At 47.1% G+C, this 21,251-nt stretch overlaps 9 pseudogenes; all 9 read left to right on the top strand.

The window, feature by feature from the left end:
• Positions 1–4,786: 4,786 nt before the first annotated feature.
• Positions 4,787–4,905, top strand: LOC143998573 (5S ribosomal RNA; annotated as a pseudogene).
• A 700-nt stretch (positions 4,906–5,605) lies between these two features.
• LOC143999289 (5S ribosomal RNA) lies at positions 5,606–5,724 on the top strand (annotated as a pseudogene).
• A 286-nt stretch (positions 5,725–6,010) lies between these two features.
• LOC143999053 (5S ribosomal RNA) lies at positions 6,011–6,129 on the top strand (annotated as a pseudogene).
• A 160-nt stretch (positions 6,130–6,289) lies between these two features.
• LOC144000028 (5S ribosomal RNA) lies at positions 6,290–6,408 on the top strand (annotated as a pseudogene).
• A 951-nt stretch (positions 6,409–7,359) lies between these two features.
• LOC143999525 (5S ribosomal RNA) lies at positions 7,360–7,478 on the top strand (annotated as a pseudogene).
• A 99-nt stretch (positions 7,479–7,577) lies between these two features.
• Positions 7,578–7,696, top strand: LOC143998871 (5S ribosomal RNA; annotated as a pseudogene).
• A 321-nt stretch (positions 7,697–8,017) lies between these two features.
• On the top strand, positions 8,018–8,136 carry LOC143999001 (5S ribosomal RNA; annotated as a pseudogene).
• A 100-nt stretch (positions 8,137–8,236) lies between these two features.
• On the top strand, positions 8,237–8,355 carry LOC143999348 (5S ribosomal RNA; annotated as a pseudogene).
• A 100-nt stretch (positions 8,356–8,455) lies between these two features.
• Positions 8,456–8,574, top strand: LOC143999234 (5S ribosomal RNA; annotated as a pseudogene).
• Positions 8,575–21,251: the final 12,677 nt, after the last annotated feature.

The following is a 21,251-nucleotide window of genomic DNA, read 5'->3' as shown; positions in this document are numbered from 1 at the left end:
GTGGCTGTTTTTCACCTTCTTGCCCCATGGACGGAGAGACGACTTTGCTGCTGAGACTCGCCTGGTGCTGGACCGCTGCACTTCGCAGGGATGTCAAGTAGGCTCCACCCTCCTCCCTTACCCTATCCCCCAATCCCCTCTCTACCCCTTCTTGCCTCTCTCTCACCCTTCCTACTGTTCTTTTTTACCTTCTTTCTCTGTATTCCACACTATAAGATGTTGCCTTTTATTGACCTACGTGGTATTGAGCTGTGGTGGTGCGTTAGGCTTCCTGTGGGCTGGCTGGCCCTGCGGCCACTTTGTTTGGCTGACGGGGGGAATCCCTCTGTCCGGAGGGGTCCATGCTGGGACGTCCCTCCTGGGCGGGGGGGTTGCTGTGGGCCTGTCCTACCCCCGGGGGACGCTCGGGAGAGGTTGCTGGAGGTGATTGTGCCCCCCTCTCCTGGGCGGCCCCTGGGGGTGGTCCCATGCCTCCCCGGCTTTTTGTATGACGGGAGGTGGGGGACTGGGCTCCGGCCCGTCCTCTCCTTTCCGCTCAGAGGCACCTTGGAGCGGGGCCCTAGCCCACGGAGGCCGGACTTGATGTGTATGAGCTAGAAGACACTCCAGACGTTCATCTCCACCCGTTTGCCTAATTCATGTGTCTGGTTTGAGCCGCCAACTCTTGGCCACTGGGTCAGTTTTTATGGGTGTCATTATTTCCTACAGTTTATTTGTTCTTTGTTTGGTCCTGACACACCTGTCTAATGTATACTTAAGTGTGTTTCAATGTCAAAATATCTCAAAATAAAGATTTTACAAAAAAAAAAAAAGCCTCCTTTTCCATGACTGGCACTGTAGTGCAACTTACAGTCGCAGCTGTGGGGTTGTGTCAGTTCCTCAAGGAACAGGTTAAGCAGATGCTTGGCCTCCTTCCCAGTGAGGAAGTGGAGAATTACGCAGAAATACCTCAAATTCTGTGTTTCCTGATTGATGCGATTTCGGATTCTGTCCAACAAGCATCTCGTTTGTCTCTCCTGTTGGTACACATGCGAAGGGCCCTATGGCTAAAGAATTGGGCAAGCTGAGCTATCATGCAAGAAGCATTTGATTGGGTTCCCGTTTAAAGGGGAACGTTTGTTTGTAGAAGAATTAGACAAATTCGTCCAAAAAATTTCAGGGGGTAAATCTACTCTCCTTCCAGTCAAAAGGAGCAAACGTCCATCATTTAGGCGTTCTCTCTCTCCCGGAGCATCAAGCTCTAAGCAGTAGTGACGGCCTTCTCAACCCCCCTCTACAGGAAAGGCTCAAGGCCGGGCCCAGGGGCAGAAGAAATCCTGAGGGAGAAAGCCTGCCAAGCAGAGCCCGAAAGCTTCCTTGTGAAGGAGCGCCCCCGCTCGGCCAAGTGGGGGGAAGGCTCTTGCAGTTTGCAGAAGCCTGGCGGGAAGAGATCCGGGATGAGTGGGTGGTCTCTTCGGTATCTCTGGGCTACAAGCTGGAGTTTCAGGAGATTCCACCTTCTCGCTTTCTAAGGTCAAGGATCCCCAGGGACGCAGTAAAGCAAAAACCGCTATTTCTGGCCTTAGATCACTTACTATCCCAGGGGGTGATAGTAGAAGTGGACCCAAAAGAACAGGGTTCAGGGTTTTACTCGAATCTCTTCACCGTTCCAAAGCCAAATGGAAGTGTCAGACCTATCCTGGATCTGAAGGATCTGAACCGGTTTTTACGCATCCGGTCCTTCTGAATACAGTCAATTCGCACTGTGGTCTCCTCCCTGCAAGGGGGAGAGTTTATGGCATCAATAGACATCAAGGATGCATATCTCCATGTGCCAATTTTTCCCGCACACCAAAAGAATCTAAGGATTGCGGTAGAGCGGCGCCATTTTCAATTTGTGGCCTTGCCGTTCGGGCTAGCTACGGCCCCTCGAGTCTTCACAAAGATTCTGGACCCTCTCTTGGCAAACCTAAGAGCTCAGGGTATAGCCGTCATGGCTTATCTAGACGATTTGCTTCTCATAGAGAAAACAGTAGCGCTCCTGAACCACAGTGTTACCAGAACGCTAGAACAGCTGGAACGCCTAGGTTGGATTATAAACCTAGAAAAGTCGTCCCTACAGCCTGCTACCAGGTTGGAATACCTGGGTATGGTTATCGACACTGCTCAGGGCAAGGTGTTTCTACCAAGGCCAAAAGCCTTGGCCATTGGGGATCTGGTGCGTCTAATTCTGGGCAGAAGATCTTCCCCCATTCGGTTGTGCATGAGACTCTTTGGGAAAATGGTCGCCTCCTTCGAGGCCGTTCCATTCGCCCAGTTCCACTCAAGGCCTCTGCAAAGATTCATCCTTGCGGCTTGGAACAGGAAGCCCCAGTCCTTGGATCTTCCTATGCGTCTATCCCCAGGGACACGCAAGAGTCTCGTCTAACGAGTCTAAGAGTCTCGTTACAAACCGAGAATTTGCTGAAAGGCAAAACTTTTCTTCCTCTTCCATGGAAGATTATTATGACAAATGGCAGCCTGACAGGCTGGGGAGCAGTGTTGGAGGAGACGTGCTCGCAGTGGAAATGGTCTGCGATCGAGAAGCTATTGCCCATAAATGTCTTGGAGATCCGGCCAGTTTATATGGCTCTCATAAACTGGTCTTTCAGACCTGTTCGGGTTCAGTCCGACAATGCCACAGCAGTGGCCTATATCAATCACCAGGGCGGTACCAGAAGTCTGGTTGCGCAAAAAGAGGTGAATCGTATACTTGTCTGGGCAGAAAGGCATGTTCCATGCCTTTCTGCAGTCTTCATTCCAGGAGTGGAAAATTGGCAGACAGATTTTCTGCGCCGCCAGCAGTTGTGCCTAGGAGAATGGGCTCTGCACCCCGACGTGTTTTGGAACATATGTCGCAGGTGGGGTACTCCAGACGTAGATCTGTTTGCGTCCAGGTTCAACAGAAAACTGGACAAATTCGTGTCAAGGACAAGAGATACACTCGCTCAGGGGTCGGATGCTCTGACAGTTCCCTGGGATCAGTACAATTTGATTTATGCCTTCCCCCCGTGCCCGCTTCTGTCGCGGTTCCTGGGAAGAGTCTAGAGGGAAACAAAGTCGCTTCTTTTGGTAGCCCCGGCTTGGCCCAGGCGACCGTGGTACGCAGAGATCATGAAGTTGGCAGTAGGCAGGCCGTGGATCCTCCCTCTCCGGCCAGATCTGCTCTCACAGGGTCCAATTTACCATGCTGCTTTACACAGTCTGAATTTGACGGTTTGGCTGCTGAGACCCACATTCTGAGAGACCGTGGGCTTTCGGGGCCAGTCCTTTCTACTCTGGTCAATGCCAGAAAGCCGGCCTCCAGGCTTATTTACTACAAAATCTGGAGGGCATATGTTTCCTGTTGTGAACTCAGGGAATGTCATCCTAGAAAGTATGTCATTAGCAGGATCTTGGCCTTCCTCCAGTCAGGCCTAGAAATGAATTTGGCCATAAGCACTATCAAGGTGCATATTTCGGCCTTGTCAGTGTTTTTTCAGAAACCACTTGCATCACATTCCCTGGTGCGGGCTTTCATCCAGGGGGCTATGCGGATAAGGCCGCCAGTCAAACCTCCGGTATGCCCATGGGATCTGAATTTGGTTCTCTCAGCTTTGCAGGGGCAACCTTTTGAACCTTTGCATCAGGCTTCGTTAGTTCTTTTGACTAAAAAATTGGTTTTCTTGGTAGCCATATCCACGGCTAGAAGAGTGTCAGAACTAGCAGCTCTCTCCAGTAAAGAACCGTATCTAATTATTCATAAGGACCTGGTGGTAATGCGTCCCAACAGGTCCTTTCTGCCTAAGGTGGTTTCAGGATTCCATTTGAATCAAGATGTAAGCCTACCATCCTTTTTTCTGGACCCACAGTCTGCAGAAGAAGAATCTTTGCACACTTTGGATGTGGTAAGGGCAATCAGTATCTATCTTCAGGCAACTGCACAGATAAGGAAAACTGATTGCTTATTTATTTTGCCGGAAGGCCCTAGGAAGGGTCAGGTGGCATCAAAATCCACTCTCTCATGGTGGATTAGACAGATTATTTCTCAGGCCTATAGTGTTAAAGGGAAGATCCCTCCTTTTCAAGTGAAAGCGCACTCAACTAGGGCTGTAAGTGCTTCTTGGGCAGTGCATCACCAGGCCTCCCTGGCTCAGATCTGTAAGGCTGCAACTTGGTCATCAGTCCACATATTCACCAGATTCTATCAGGTGGATGTCAGAGGGCAAGAGGATATCGCCTTTGGGCGCAGTGTACTGCAGGCTGCAGTTTAGGTCCTCCGGTCCTTGGCGGTCTATATATTATGATCTGTGTCTCCCTCCCCTCAATCTGAGCATTGCTTTGGGACATCCCACTATGTAATGAAGCTCCTGTGTCCCCTGATGTATGATCAAGAAAATAGGATTTTTATACACAGCTTACCTGTAAAATCCTTTTCTTGAGAGTACATCACGGGACACAGGGCTCCCACCCCTCTTGGGTTTTACGTGGTTTCCTATTGCTTTGCTACAAAACTGAGGTGCCTCCCATATGGGAGGGGTTATATAGGGGAGGAATTCTCCTTAATTGGGGGTTAACCAGTGTCCAATCACCAGAGGTGCCTATATAACCCACTATGTAATGAAGCTCCTGTGTCCCGTGATGTACTCTCAAGAAAAGGATTTTACAGGTAAGCTGTATATAAAAATTCTATTTTTTATGTTGTTGGCGTTGACCTGTTTTTTTTCACTTGTTTCCCAAGATGACCATCTTGGCGTTTGACAAGAGGGTGAGAGTGCCCAAAGAAAGTGCCTATGGCCAAATCACCCTGAAAGTGCCCGATCTTGTCTGATCTCAGAGGTTAAGCATTGTCGGGCCTGATTAGTAACTGGATGGGAGACCGACTGGGAATACCAGGTGCCGTAGGCTTCTTTTTATGCTGTTGGCGTTGACATTTTTTTTTTTCCGCTTGTTTCCCAAGGTGACCATCTTGGCATTTGTCAAGAGGGCTGAGAGAGCCCGAAGAAATCTCCTACGGCCACATCACCCTGAAAGCGCCCGATCTCATCTGATCTCGGAGGCTAAGCAGGGTCCGGTCTGGATAGTACCTAATTACAGGTGCCGTAGGAATCTTTTTATATTGTTGGCTTTGACCTGTTTTTTTTTCGCTTGTTTCCCAAGGTGACCATTTTAGCATCTGTCAAGAGTTTTGAGTATGTCCCGAAGCGTTCGACTAAGGCCACATCACCCTGAAAGCGCCCGATCTCAGAGGCTAAGCAGGGTCAGGGTCAGGGTCAGATGGGAGACCGCCAGGGTCTATGTTGTTGGCGTTGACCTGTTTTTTTTTCACTTTTTTCCCAAGATGACCATCTTGGCATTTGTCAAGAGGGTTGAGAGTGTCTGAATAGAACACCTATGGCCACATCACCCTGAAAGCGCACAATCTCATCTGATCTCAGAGGCCTAGCAGTGTACGGCCTGGTTAATACCTGTATGGGAGACCATCTGTGAATACCAGGTGCCGTAGGCTTCTTTTTATGTTGTTGGTGTTGACCTGTTTATTTTCGCTTGTTTCCCAAGGTGACCATCTTGGCTTTTAAAAAGAGGGTCGAGAGTGCCTAAAGAGATCACCTACGGCCCCATCACCCTGAAAACACCCGATCTTGTCTGATCTCGGAGGCTAAGCCGTGTTGGGCCTGGTTAATACCAGGATAGGAGAACGTCTGGGAATAACAGGTGCCGTAGGCTTCTTTTTATGTTATTGACCTTGACCTGTTTTTTTTTTTTCACTTGTTTCCCAAGGTGACCATCTTGGCATTTGTCAAGAGGGTTGAGAGTGCCCGAAGAGATCACCTACGGCCCCATCACCCTGAAAGCGTCCAATCTCGTCTGATCTCGGAGGCTAAACAGTGTCAGGCCTGGTTAGCCATAGGCTTCTTTTTATGTTGTTGGCTTTGACCTGTTTTTTTCGCTTGTTTCTGAAGGCGACCATCTTGGCGTTTGTCAAGAGGGTTGGGCGTGTCTTGAAGAGAATGCTTACGGCCACATCACCCTGAAAGCACCCGATCTCGTCTGATTTCAGAGGCTAAGCAGTGTCAGGCCTGGTTAGTACCTGGATGGGAGACTGCCTGGGAAGACCAGGTGCCATAGAAGGATCTGGCCTGGTTAGTGTCTTGATTGGGAGATCGCCTGGGAATACCGGATGCCGTAGACTTCTTTTTATGTTGTTGGCTTTGACCTGTTTTTTTTAGCTTTTTTCCCAAGGTGAGCATCTTGGCCTTTGTCAAGAGGCTTCAGAGTGCCCAAAGAGAGTGCCTACGGCCAAATCACCCTGAGAGAGCCCAATCTCATCTGATCTTGGAGGCTAAGCAGCGATGGGCCTGGTTAGTACCTGGACGGGAGACAGCCTGGGAATACCAGGTGCCGTAGGCTTCTCATTATGTTGTCGGCGTTGACCTGTGTTTTTTCCCTTTTTTCCCAAGGTGACCATCTTGCCATTTGTCAAGAGGGTTGAGAGTGCACAAAGAAATTGCCTACGGCCACAACGCCCTTAAAGCACCCAATCTCGTCTGGTCTCAGAGGCTAAGCAGGGTTGGGCCTGGTTTGTACCTGGATGGGAGACCGCCTGGGTTTTCCAGATGCCGCAGGCTTCTTTTTATGTTGTTGGTGTTGACCTGTTTTTTTTCGCTTGTTTCCCAAAGTGATCATCTTGGCATTTGTCAAGAGGGTAGAGAGTGCTTAAAGAGATCGCTTACAGCAGCATCACCCTGAAAGCACCCTATCTCTTCTGATCTCGGAGGCTAAGAAGGGTTGGGCCTAGTTAGTACTTGAATGGGAGACGGCCTTGGAATACCAGGTGCCGTATTCTTCTTTTCATGTTGTTGGCGTTGACCTGTTTTTTTTCGCTTGTTTCCCAGGGTGACTATCTTGGCATTTTTCAAGAGGGATGAGAGTGCCCAAAGAGATTGCCTATGGGCACATCACCCTGAAAGCACCCAATCTCCTCTGATCTCAGAGGCTAGAAAGGGTCGTGCCTTGTTAATACCTGGATGGGAGACCGCCTGGGAATACTAGGTGCTGTAGGCTTCTTTTTATGTTGTTGGCGTTGACTTGATTTTTTGTTTGCTTCCCAAGGTGACCATCTTGGCGTTTGTCAAGAGGGTTGAGCGTGCCTGAAAAAAATCTACTATGGCTGCATCACCCTGAAGGAGCCCAATCTCATTTGATCTCAGAGGCTAAGCAGGGTTGGGACCTGGTTAGTACCTGGATGGGAGACCGCCTGGGATTTCTCAATGCCATAGGCTTTTTTTTTAAGTTGTTGCTTGATTCCCAAGGTGACCATCTTGGCGTTTGTCAAGAGGGTTGAAAGTGCCTGAAGGGATTGCCTACGGGCACATCACCCTGAAAGCACCCGATCTCATTTGATGTTGGAGGCTAAGAAGAGTCAGGCCTTGTTAGTACGCGGATGGGAGACCGCCTGGGAATACCAGGTGTCGTAGGCTTCTTTTTATGTTGTTGGCGTTGACCTGTTTTTTTTAGCTTGTTTCCCAAGGTCACCATCTTGGTGTTTGTCAAGAGGGTTGAGAGTGCCTGAAGAGATTGCCTATGGCCACATCACTCTGAAAGCACCCAATCTTGTCTGATCTTGGAGGCTAAGAATAGTCAGGCCTGGTTAGTACCTGGATGGGAGACCACCTGGGAATACCAGTTATTGTAGGCTTCTTTTTATGTTGTTGGCGTTGATTCGTTTGTTTTTTTCCGCTTGTTTCCCAAGGTGACCATCTTGGCATTTGTCAAGAGGGTTGAGAGTGCCCAAAGAGATCGCTTACAGAAGCATCACCCTGAAAAAGCCCTAGCTCTTCTTATCTCTGAGGCTAAGAAGGGTTGGGCCTAGTTAGTACCTGGATGGGAGATGGTGTTGGAATACCAGGTGCCGTATTCTTCTTTTTATGTTGTTGACATTGACCTGTCTTTTTTCGCTTGTATCTCAAGGTGACTATCTTGGCATTTGTCAAGAGGGTTGAGAGTGCCCAAAGAGATTGCATATGGGCACATAACCCTGAAAGCGCCCGATCTCCTCTGATCTCAGAGGCTAAACAGGGTTGGGCCTTGCTAGTACCTGGATTGGAGACAACCTGGGAATACTAGGTGCTGTAGGCTTCTTTTTATGTTGTTGGCGTTGACTTGTTTTTGTTTTGTTTGTTTACCAAGGTGACCATCTTGGTGTTTGTCAAGAGGGTTGAGAGTGCCTGAAGAGCTTGCCTATGGCCACATAACCCTGAAAGCACCAGATCTCGTCTGATCTCAGAGACTAAACAGGGTCGGGCCTTGTTAATACCTGGATGAGAGACCACCTGGGAATACTAGGTGCTGTAGACTTCTTTTTATGTTGTTGGTGTTGACTTGTTTTTTTTTTGTTTCTTTCCCAAGGTGACCATCTTGGCGTTTGTCAAGAGAGTTGAGAGTGCCTGAAGTTATTGGCTACGGCCACATCCCCCTGAATCTGTTCCATCTCATCTGATCTTGGAGGCTAAGCAGGGTCGGGCCTGGTTAATGCCTGGATGGGAGACCGCCTGGGAATACCAGGTGTCGTAGGCTTCTTTTTTTTTTTCAAATATAATTTTTTCTCCAAACAGGGGAAGACGGTCCCCCGAGTACATAATGCAACAGAGAAATACAGAGCAAAAAGCAGCTGAACAATACTTGATACAGGTATATTCGCAACTGTGAGTCTGCCTTCCATCAATCATAATGATTCAAGGCACGGATAAAGTACTGTACCAAGATCCAGGGTCACACAAACCCCAGGTCCCTCTGGCATAATCCATCCAGAGGGGGGGGTGGGGCCGTCATTCCCAATTTTCCACTTTTTCCAAAAGAGAGAGTGGGTGGAGGGGGTGAGAGATAGGGGAGGAAGGCAGAAAAGAGAAGGGGTGAAAGATCAGGAAAGGAGAAGAGGGGACGAGACACAATGGCAGCCACTGTCCAAGGGGCCAGTCAAGGAAAGCTCAGAGCATTAAGGTGATAGCAGGCGACATCCTTCCAGCGAGAATATAAAGGTATTCCAGATGTCCCAGGTTTGTTTAAAAAATTCTTGTTTACCTTGTGATGTGAGGATCAAGTCCTCCATTTTTTTTAATGTCCTCTATTTTCCTAAGCCAGTGAGTAATGAAAGGGGGGGAACATTTTTTCCAATAGAGAGGGATGCAGGATTTCGCCGCATTTATCACATGCCGTAAAATTTATTTTTTTGTACTTCTTAATGGGAATCTGTCAATGGTGCAAGAGAAAGAATGCAGCCTCTTCCGGGATGGAGAAGTCTGTGAATTTTTGTGTTATGCATCGGATCTCTGTCCAGAAGTCCACCAAGCTGGGGCAGGACCAAAAAATGTGGATCAACGTGCCCTCTTCTTCTCCACACCTCCAGCATATGTTCGAGGAAGAGGGGAATTATTTATGCAGCTTTGATGGTGTCAAATACCACCTGGTGAGAAGTTTAAAATTTGTCTCCTGTATCTTCGTGCACAGCGAGGTTTTGAGAGCCAAAGTGATAATGCGTTGTCTCTGTGCTGGGGAAAACGAGCAATTAAGGTCCTTTTCCCAGTTGGACAGGCAGGTTAAGTGTGGGTGATCTGTTTGAGAGAGAATGTGGACCAAAGGGCCTTCGCTCCTGCATAGAGCCTCAAACTCCGTCTGAGGGCGTGCGAAAGTTTGAGTATTGGGGATGGAATGGAAAAAATGATGTTGTTGCGCCGCTCTCCAAAAAGGCATTTGGAAAAGCCCTGTCGGATCTGTTAGGGTTGAGAAAGAAGGTCATTTTCCATCAATGACGAATTTAGACGCATGGTCTAGGTTGGAATTTCTAAGTGGGTCCCCGGTTCCAAGTTCGGATGGCCACGTATAGGGAATAGGGGGGAAGTCAAAGACGTGAGTGTGTTTTGGGTAGCGATCAGGTGACTGACTTTCAATGAAGCCCCTATAGTGGGATGTGACGTCAATTCTGTGGGTAAATCCTTATAGCACCACATGGTGCTTCTTAGCGGAATTTGGGAGTGAGATTGTCCTAGTAGCACCCAGAGCTTAGAAAGTTTGTTTCCATTCCAGTCCAATACACGCCCCAGATGGGAGGCCAGGTAGTAGCATCGCAAGTCAGGGAGAACCAACCCTCCCTGTTGTTTAGACAATGTCAGCTGTGACCACTTAAGTCTGGGATTTTTGTGGGCCCAGTTAAATTGAGTGAGCAGGGATTGAGCTTGCTTAAAAAACGGGACTGGAATCTGGATCGGGAGAGCTTGGAAAAGATAGGTAAATTTAGGGAGTATGTTCATTTTAATGAGATTGCATCTCCTGAACCAGGAATGGAGGCCAGAATGCCACCCGTGAAGCAAACTGCGGATCTTAGTGACAAGGGGTGGGGGGAAGTTCAACATAAACGTACGCGTGTTGTCCTGTGGAATGTAAGTACCTAAGTACTTAAGGGCTGTATGGGTCCATTTAAATCGAAAATTGGACTACAAGTCTAGTAACGTTTGCGGGCGGACTTCGACCCCCATGGCCTCTGATTTCAAGAAGTATCCCGTATATCTGGAATTCCCGAAGGAGATTTAGCAAGGAAACTCTGGGATTCGTCAACGAGAACAGCATGTCATCTAAGTAGGCAGATGTCAATAGTACCGATTTGGAGTCGCGTTATGTCTGAGTTTTGTCGAATTGTGGAGAGAAAGGGTTCCAATGACAGTGCGAATAACTGGGGCGACAGGGGGCAACCCTGTCTGGTCCCATTCCCGATGTCAAGGGGAGATGAGAGCACCCCATTCGCTTTGAGTTGAGCTGAAGGGCGTGAGTATATCTTACTTATCCATGCCAACATCCGTTCACTCAGACCTATATGGCGAAGGACCGAGAACATGAATGTCCATTTGACCCGATCAAAAGCCTTCTCGGCATCAGTACTCACGAAAAGACAAGGGGTCCCAGATGACTTTGCTTTATGGACCAGGGTATGCACCTTAATGGTGTTGTCCCTATCTTCCCTGGTGGGAATAAAACCTAACTGGTCAATATGTATAAGGGACTGCAAGTGCTGTGCCAATCACGTGGCGAGGATTTTAGAGAATCGTTTTAGGACCGAATTTAGGAGGGAAATGGGTCTGTAGCTCCCACATAGGCCCGGGTCTTTGCCCTCCTTAGGTATCAACGAGATGTGGGCTCTAAGGGTATGCTCAGGAAAATCCCCATTCAAGCTCAGAGTATTCAATAAATTCACCAAGCGCGGGCCGAGAATAGGGAGGAAGGTCTTATAGTATTGTGCGGTATATCCGTCAGGAGCCTTACCCACCTTCGGAGGTCCCACGGCCATCTGGACTTCTTCCAGTGTGATCGGGTTGGTAGACCAGAACCGGTTACATATCTGTCTATATTGTCCTGTCCGGACCCTGAATCGGGCAGGTTGTAGAGATCAGAGTAGCATTTTTCAAAGACTTTGGCTATCTGGGTTGGGGTAGAGCCCCTCTGGCCATTCTCATCTATCAACTGTTGTATGTAAGAGGCAGATTTCCACTCCTTTACTAACCTGGCAAAGTTTTTTCCGCATTTGTCCCCTGATTCCTACATCAGTTTACGACAAAACTGGAGTACTGCTTTCGCTTTATAATGGAGTAGGTCAGTAATCTGGGTACGGAGTGTCCCCAATTCAATCTCTAAGGTCCGTGAGGGGGCATGTTTATGTTTCGCTTCCACAGAGGCAAGTTCACAAAACAGATTAGCAATTTGTTCCTTCCGTGTTCGTTTGATGCGTGCCCCGTGCCTGATAAGTACCCTGCGGAGTACTGACTTGTGAGCCTCCCAAATTATCCCCGGGTCGCAGTCCTGCGTTTAGTTTTCTTGGAAATAAAGGTCCAATTCCCTGGTCACATCTGCTAAAACTTCCGGTATCTGGAGGAGGCTCTCATTAAGGTGCCAGAATAGAGTCCTAGGTGAGGGGTTCCTAGAGAGGGTGTAGGTAAGGGCTACAGGAGCGTGGTCAGACCAAGTAATATGGCCGATGGAGGAAGAGCTCACCAAGTGCAGTTGGTCATGTGGAATCAAGAAGAAGTCTATCCTCAAGTATGATTTGTGAGGGGAAGAGCAAAAAGAGTAGTCCCTTTCCCCGGAGTGTTGCAGACACCAGATATCAACTAATTGGTCATTCAGTAAGCACTTAGTAATCCGCTTTCTAGAGTAAATGAGGAGCGAGGAGCAAGAGGCAGAAGTGTCAACCGATGGCGAAAGAGGACATTAAAGTCCCCACCTAATATCAACTGGCCCTCCCGAAAGTCACATCATCTGTGCAGGGTAGTTCTGAGGAATGTGTCTTGGTGATCATTGGGAGCGTACACAGTGGCAAATGTAAAAAGGAGCTCTCCAATGTGGCCCCTAAGAAAAAGATATCGGCCCCCAGGGTCCACCAGAGAATCCTGGAGAACCGAGGGGAGCCTGCTAGAGATCAGAATGGAGATTCCCTTGGTCTTAGAGGAGGGGTTAGTAGAGTGGTAGACCTTAGCGAAGGATCTTGACCGTAGAAAGGGGGGGCTAGTATTTTTAAAATGTGTTTCTTGTATAAAGGCCACATCAGTACAGGAAGTCTTCAGTTCTCACAGGAGGATCCACCATTTTTCAGAGGAGTTCAGTCCCTTAACGTTTAGAGAGGTGACCTTGACTGAGTCTGCCATCGCTCCTCGGGGAGGGGAAGGGGGACGTCCGAGAAAAGCAAAGAAAGTTGAACCAAGGTAGGTATTGGGTAGGTAATGGATGGAGGGAACTAAGGGGGAAAAAGGAAGGGCAAATGGAAGGAAAGGTAAGGGGAAAAAGAGGCCGGGCACCTCAACCCCAGGGGGAGAGGGAAATTAAGGGTTGTCCGCACTCAACAGTACAGGAATTGTATACTAAAACAGCACAATTATGCTATAGCGTTTACCAGATGTACACTGGGTTTAAAGCGCCGTCCTACTTGGGTTGGTGGGTAGACAGGTCGGAGAGGGAGCCCCCGGATCCCAGTCCCCCCCCAGTCACTGCAGTGGTAAATGTCACGTCTGATACCGGTATGCAAATAAAAGACAATCAGTAACATCATAGAACCAAAAAACAATAGTATAATTAAAACAGAGGTAGAGCATAGAACTGTCAGCACTGAGGGGTCTCGTCAGCTCGCCCTAAATGTAGGCATGCACGAGGGAGCCCGTCACAACAGAAAAGGCATCACAGAATGGGATCCACCACCCCCCGTCCCATACCCCAAAAGTACATGCAGCCCCCGAACAAATGTATTTCTCTCTTTGGCAGATTGTCCTCTTCTTACCCCCTCTCCTCCATCCACGCCCCGGGGGAAAAGGGGGAGGGAAGGGGAGAAAAGAGGGGGGTAAGGGGGGAAAGGGGGAGTGAAAGGGGGGAGGGAAGGGGGGAGGGAAGGGAAGGAGGTAAGGGAGGGAAGGGGGAGGGAAGGAGGGGCAGCAAAGGAGAGGGGACAAACATGCGGAAAGGTCAAGTCCTTTAGCGTGCTCACACCAGCAACCACCCGGACCCCATAAGTTTCAACTCCTCCCCTCCATGGTCACCACATGAAGATGAAAGAGGAGGTGCATGGAGAATCCGGCAGGCAAGGGGCTGGGGCCACCATCCCTCCATCCAACGGGAGACTTCACCCGAGCAGCAGTTCTGGGGCCCGCCAATTAGTGTCTCTCCTGCATCACCATCGGGGGCTGTGTAGAGCATCCAGAGGGAGGCTGGGACCGCCAAAACAGTAAGGGGTAAATCCTCCAGGGGGGTCCAGAGTCAAACTGGAGGGAAGCAGTGTCTCGCACCAATAGGCTCAATAAATAAGTCATCCAGGGTGTCCCCGAAAGCTGCAGAAGGCAATGTCGGCAAAGAGTAGGTGGGGGCCAGAGGGGGGGACGAGGGGCGCAACCAGGGAGAGGGGACACATATGCGGGAATGTCAAGCCCTTCCAGTACAGCGCACTGGGTATCACTCAGACCCCCCAACGTGCAACTCCCCCCTCTAAGGTCAAGACTCCAGAAGGGAAGATGAGCCGCCCTGGTCTGTACATGAAAGAACCTGCTGCCAAGGGGTTGGGGCCATCATCCCTTCCTCCAATGGGAGATGCCACCTGTCAAGTGGTGCCCCTCCGACAATGTGGTCGGGGTATATGTGGAGCATCCAGGGGGAGGCAGGGACCACCCAAACAGTGAGGGGTAACGCCTCCAATGGGGACTGGTGTCAGACAGGAGGATAGCGGTGTCTTGTACAAGTTGGTTAATTAGACAAGTCATCCAGTATGTTCCTGTGAGCAGCGGAAGGAAAGGTCGGTAAGGATTATGAATGGGTGGGGGCCAGGGAGTGCATAAAACTGCCACCAGATGACCGGGGCAGAGAGGGCAAGGGGATGAAAGTCAGATCTGGTAGGTGGGGGGGGGGGGTGAGGAGTCTCACTCATATTACTCACGTTGGCCATCCCTTGAAGCTGAGCTCTCTGCATACCCAGGATGTTCTTCTGTATAATCTAGCCTATCTGTATACATTAGCCTGTCTTTTGTACACATTAGCCTCTCTGTATCAACTAGCCGGTCTTCTGTATACACTAGTCCGTCCCTAGCTTGTCTTTTATACACATAGTCTCTCGGTATACCCCGCCTTTCTGTATACATCTTTATACCCTAGCCTCTATGTATAATCTTGCCTCTCATTATACCCCAGCCTGTATTCTGTTTACCCAATTTTGTCTTTTATATAAACTAGCCTGTCTACTGTATAACGTAGCTTCTCATTATACCCCGGCCTCACTGTCAGCTTGTCTCTGTACACTAGCCTCTCTGTTTTCCCTAGTCTCTCTGTTTAAAATAGCCTCTCTGTATACACTAGTCTGTCCGTATACTTTAGCAAGTCTGCACACACTAGCCTCTTTGTGTAAAACAGCCTCTCCCTCAGTATAACCTCGCCTCCATCTCTGCATATCCAGTACGTTCTTCTGTATAATCTAGCCTGTCTTTTGTACACATTAGCCTCTCTGTATAAACTAGCTGGTCTTCTGTATACACTATTCCGTCTGTATACACTAGCAAGTCTGTGTAGCCCGGTCTCTCTCTCCCTAGAAAACACCGACCCTGACAGAGGAGGAGGGTTTAATAGTCCCTCAGACTCCTCCCACAAATACGGGCTGGCCTGCGGCCAGCCTTCCCACTTGTAATCGGAGTCTTCAAGTGGGAAATGCGATATTACTTAACCACTTCCCACCTGGCCAATGCACATATACGGCCGGGTGGGAGCCGTCTACTTCTGATAGGACGTTCAGGAATGTCAATCAGGGCTCTGTGATTGGCCCTCCTGATCACATGACGGCCGTGTCCAATCACGGCCATCATGTGATGTAAACAAACAGCCGGTTGCTAGGCAATCGGCTCCTCCTCTCCTCACACAGAAGTCATCGCTGAGGAGAGGAGAGTAGATTGCTGCAGCCGGCTGATGATCAGTGAGTATGAGCTGTTTTTTACAGCTTTTTACTCACTGATCTTCAGTCTAGTGTAAACACACAACACACCACACAGTGTAAACACAGTCCCCACATATGTCCCCATAACACACATGTCCCCAAAACATACATGTCCCCAAAAAATAAAAACACATGTCCCTAATAATAAAAACATGTCCCCCACATATGTCCCACTAAAATCACTTGTCCCAATGATTATGTGCACACATATGTACATGATCATTTGCGTACATATGTCCGTGATCACACAAACCAATTATTATACACTTAACGGATTTTTTTTTACCAAAAACATGTAGCAGAATACATTTTGGCTTAAATTTATGACAAAATTTGATTTTATTGGATTTCTTTTAAAATAGAAAAAAGAAAATATTGTTTTTTTTTCCAAATTTCCGCTTTTTTGCGCTTATATCGCAAAAAATAAAAAACGGAGTCGTGAATAAATACCACCAAAATAAATCTCTATTTGTGCGAACAAAATGATAAAAATTTCATTTGGGTACAGTGTAGCATGACCGCGCAATTGTCACTGAAAGCGCTAGAGCGATGAAAGCTGAAAATTGGGCTGGGAAGGAAGGGGGCGAAAGTGCCCTGTATTGTAGTGGTTAAGAACCAAGGCCTGAGGTGTGCCATGGCCTGGATGGTCAGTATGCTTGAAAAGAGGGCAAAAAGACACAAGTATAGGTGGAAAAGGAAAGGTAAAGATCCCATCCATAAAATGACATATGCCCAAACGCCAACTGTAAGTTACCGCTGTGAGAGTAGAACCCACCGACTCTTGACCTGAAGATGAGAAGGAACCCCTTAAGAGCCTGCAAGCTACGCAAACCCAAATGAATGTCCCGTGAAGGATAGGATGAGCCTGATGCCCAAGGTAACCCAGACATGAGAATGAACTTCTTGTGAATGAGAGGATACGTGGGGAAAAGGGAGCAAGGGCTGACCCAAAGAACCCTACAAGAAGATGGCTGAGCAGACTGAAAAAACCCAACACAAGACTGCCTGGGGTATACAGTGAGGCTATTATAATTGGAATGAGGCTGGGGTAATAAGATTGGCTTGGGTATACGGCGAGGTAGACCCTAGAAAAGAAACAGAAATCAGAAAAGTCAAACAAGGTAATACAGATAGGCTAATGTTATTCCCCTGAGCCTGGTGTATACAGAAGAATGGCTAGTGTATACAGAGAGGCTAGTGTGTACAGATGACAAGCTATTGTTTACAGATAGGCTTGTGTATACAGAAGAGAGTCTGGGGAATTCAGTGAGGCTAGTGTATGCAGAGAGGCTGGGACACCGAGACTATTGTAAAAAGAAGGCAGGCTAGTGTATATAGGTTACGGGCACGTGTATACAGAAGACAGAGAGGCTAGTCTATATAGAGGGACTGGTGTACACAGAAAGATTAATGTATACAGAAAGGCTAGCGTGTACAGAAGACATGACTTTATTTTTTGCTAATGCAACTACATCTAAATCATGTAAAGAGTTACAGTGCTTTTTTCATATTTGGTGCTGTTAAAAGGTCAGTAGTGTGTTGTCAGTGGTGATATCAATGTGACAGTTAATGTAGAGAACTACATATATAAAAAATAGAGCAAAAGAGTGCTAAGTTTATTTTGTTAAGTCATTGACTGATAGACGTTAAGTAATTGGCCGTTATTGGTTTGGCAGTACATGGTTTATTTTGATGTAAGATAGTTTTATTCTCTACCTATAGCCGAGTTTTAGACGACTTTATTATTAGCATTAGTCGCATTAATCATATTTATTATGCAGAGTCTAAGTATTGTAGTGAGACGATATTGCTTTTGAAAGATTTGTATTATTATACATAGCATTGTTAGTAGACCAATAGGACAATTTACATGGCTTAATATTGCAGAGCGTAATTTAACAGGAAAGAAATCCAAAGCGTTAGTTGCAGTAGCTTCATAAAACTGAGAAATCGTTGCATTACTCTAAATGTAAAAGTTGTTCCGGTAGCACTGAGAAGACTGATATTAGATGAGTGATCTACCCATTCCGTTTACTATTGCAGAGAGATACCGGTTAAATGTTAATATCTTAATATTTATTGCTGCGTGTAAGGTAGAAATAAGATGGTTTTGTGTGAGTTGGTTTACCAGGATATAGAGATCGTAATCTGGTTATTCTAATAATAAAACAGGAAAAAGAGGGGAAAAACTGCGCTACGGGAAAAAAGCAAATAGTGTTGAACGGAAGCTGCAATTCAAATGTATACCAAAAATACACCAAACAAAAAATAGAAAGAAGAAGAACTGCGCTAGCCACAAAATACCCAATATGATTAGGGTATATGAAAGTACCAGACCCACGCTGTGGGTCTTAGTATCTAGTGTCTCAAAAGACCACCTCCAAAGTGTGGTATAAACCATATACGGATAAGTGCAATTAAATTCAAAAAACAAAAAAATAAATGCGTATCAATAATGTGAATTCCCCAAACACAATATGTGTGTATCAGACTCTGTGTATAAACCCCTAAACCATAAAGGTAAGAATATAAAAAAATATATATTCGCTATTAAGCATAAATGACCTATCGAGAAAATAATAAATCTGTGTTCAGAGACACTCTATGTAATGTCCATACAGTGATATATCAAAAAAATGAAAAATTAAAATAAAAATAAAAATAAATGTCCATATAGTGAATGAACACCAGTGAAACAAAACTTCAAATGAGGTACGGCAGTGAAGAAAAGTTCCAAACGGCTGGATTGCAAATACACAAATTGAAAATCTTCTCCAAAGATGTGGTGTGCTTATCCCATCACCGAAATAAATGAATCAGCTCCTTACCAGATCCAAGCGACCCCCCGTTACAGAGGGTCACCACAAGCAGCAGCAGTCAAAGGGTATCCGGATAGCGCCTCCTCCTCAGATGGTCACGAATCTTCCACGCGATGGGGTTATGGCTGTTACTCACTCCCAACTCGACGTGGTGTCACATAAGGGAAAACATAGGCTCCAGATAGTGTAAAACCAAATGACTTTAATTCTTAAAAGCGAACGTAAATACTTACATAAAAGACTTTAAAAGCAGGTTCAAAACAAAGACGTGCACCGGCCGGATACACGCCAACGCAAAGACCAACCCGTCCTTCCTGGTCCACAAAAACGAACACGACTGGTGTGACGTCGACACGTTCGCACCGCCCTACGCGTTTCGTAATAATTTACGTCGTCCAGGGGCACGGGCGGCGTGCGACGTCACCCCTTTTATAACCATATATTTAACCAAGCCTCACTTTGGGTCAGCGGCCATCTTAGATGTCACAAACATTAGTGATCAAAAAAACGTAGGCCAAGCCTCACTATCACTCACGAACGTCAGATGTGCGTATCCGCAACGAACGTCCTATGGTTGCGGGCCATACCTCGTTTTCATATGAACGTCATAGGATCATAAGCCAAGCCTCGCTTCCAGGTATTAGCCCTATCGGCAGAGTGACGTGGCAGATGCCTTCACCTTAAGGTGCGCCTCCTGAACCCCGAAACAGGGTACAGTGTAGATCACCAAAACAGGGGGGTAAAATAGATTAAAAATCAATAAGGTAAAAAGGATAATAATAATGAATTAAAAAAAAAAAAAAAGTTGAATAAAATATCACAAATAGGGACAAAAATGCATCAGAAATTCTACGCTTCCTGGTGCATTCATACGGCCATCAAGTCCAATTACGTGTGGGCAAATAGGTGTAGAGGTACCTCAAAAATAGTGCGTTTACCCGGTGTATTTATATAGCAATCAAATTCAGTTAGGAAATGAGATTACTGTAGACATGTGTTTCAAGTGCCTTGTTGTCTCGCGCATTCCCCAGGGACTATTCTGGAACGCCCCAAACAATGTCGAGGGATAGACCTAACGGTGACCTAAAGGGCCGCCAGACCCAAAGCCAGGCCTATCACACAAGAATATGCTCTACAGTGATATACACCAAAATAAACAGCAAGAAAAAATAATACAATCAAGTGGTTTTTCACAGTAACTAATACAGTAAAAACGTTGTAGGGAAACATTACATCAAACAGGTCACCTCAAGAGTTATTAATGAAGGCATTTACATCGGTGTCCACATTAAGGCCAAACGGAGCATATGTTTTTAATTTATGAATACAGGCCATTTCGAGCTTGGATATCTCCCTAACCAAGGACCCTCCCCTCCAGTGGGGCTTATATTTGTCTAGGCCAACAAATAGGGTACCTGATGGGTCTCTCTTATGTGTCTGGTCGTAATGCCTGGACACAGGGTGTTTGTCAAACCCCCGTCTGATATTGCCAATGTGTTCGTTCACCCTGACCCGAAGTGCCCTCTTGGTCCGCCCAATATACTGGAGGCCACAGGGGCACTGTAAAAGGTAAACCACAGCCTCCGAGGAGCAAGTAATAAAGGACTCTATATCATATGTCCTAGAAGTGCTCGAAGATACGATACTAGAAATCTTAGAGCCCCTATACGAATTCAGGGTACAGACCTGACAGTTCTTACATTTATAGTAGCCAACTAGATTTTGAAAAAAACATCTATTGGCCTTAGACGGGTCTTGTACACTGGGGGCAATCTTGTTTCCCAGTGAAGAGGCCCCTTTGAAAATTATTTGGGGTTTAACAGGCAGAACTGGATTCAAAACATGGTCACTAGTAAGTAAGTGCCAATGTTTCTGAATCAGATTTCTCACACCACGATGCTGGACTGAGAAAGTCGTGACAAACGGTACACCACCCTGTGTGCCAGCCCTGGCACTTTGTCTGTCTGCCAGTAGTGAGGGTCTGTCTCTAGTCCGGGCAATCTCCATAGTTTCACCAAGGGAAACGGGATCATATCCCTTTTCCAGGAATCTACCTGCCAAAATCGCTGCCTGTTCATCATATTTTACTATATCCGAACAGTTCCGTCTGAGGCGTAGAAATTGCCCCAGGGGAACAGCTTTTAGCCAAGGTTGAAAATGGCAACTATCGGTAGGGATGTACGAGTTCCTGTCTGTTGATTTGAAATATGTAGATGTAATAAACTCATTACCAACCCTCCTGATGTTAAGATCAAGAAAGTTGACCTCGTCCTGGCTAGCCTCAAAGCTAAATTTAATTCCTCTATTGTTTTCGTTTAGACCAGCCATGAACGACCGCAAGTCTGACTCTGTTCCTTCCCAAAGGAGGAGGACGTCATTGATATACCTCGCCCACAGGACTATCTCAGACCTTCTAGGGGCATCGATGACGTCCTCCTCCCATTTGGCCATGAAAAGGTTGGCCAGGCTTGGGGCATATTTAGCCCCCATGGCCACACCCCTATCCTGGCGATAAAATTGCTGGTCAAACCAGAAATAGTTGTGTCCGGCCGCATATTCCAACAGTTCTATTAGAAAGTCAATCTGAGGTGAAGGAAGGCCTGATCCCCTCTCTAGGAATAATCTCACTGCCTCGACCCCTAAGGAATGGGGGATGATGGTATACAGTGAATTCACGTCTGCCGTGACCAACCAAAGGCCATCTCCAGGGGTGATACCGGACAGGAGATTGATTACGTGTTTGGTGTCCTTGACATAAGACGGAACCTTTTGGACCAAAGGTTGCAGATAATGATCTATATACTTGCCCACCCGGGACGTAACCGAGTCGATACCACTGACTATGGGTCGTCCCGGGGGGCAAGATTGATTCTTATGAAGCTTCGGGAGGTAGTAAATAACAGGTGTACGGGGGGCACAAGGTATCAAAAAAA

This window comes from Lithobates pipiens, unplaced genomic scaffold (genome assembly GCF_037356315.1).
Source record: "Lithobates pipiens isolate NorthernLeopardFrog02 unplaced genomic scaffold, aLitPip1_a1.2 Scaffold_19, whole genome shotgun sequence".
Lineage (NCBI taxonomy): Eukaryota > Metazoa > Chordata > Amphibia > Anura > Ranidae > Lithobates > Lithobates pipiens.
Note: the sequence above shows the minus strand (reverse complement) of the source record. Positions and strands in the feature narration are given on the sequence as shown.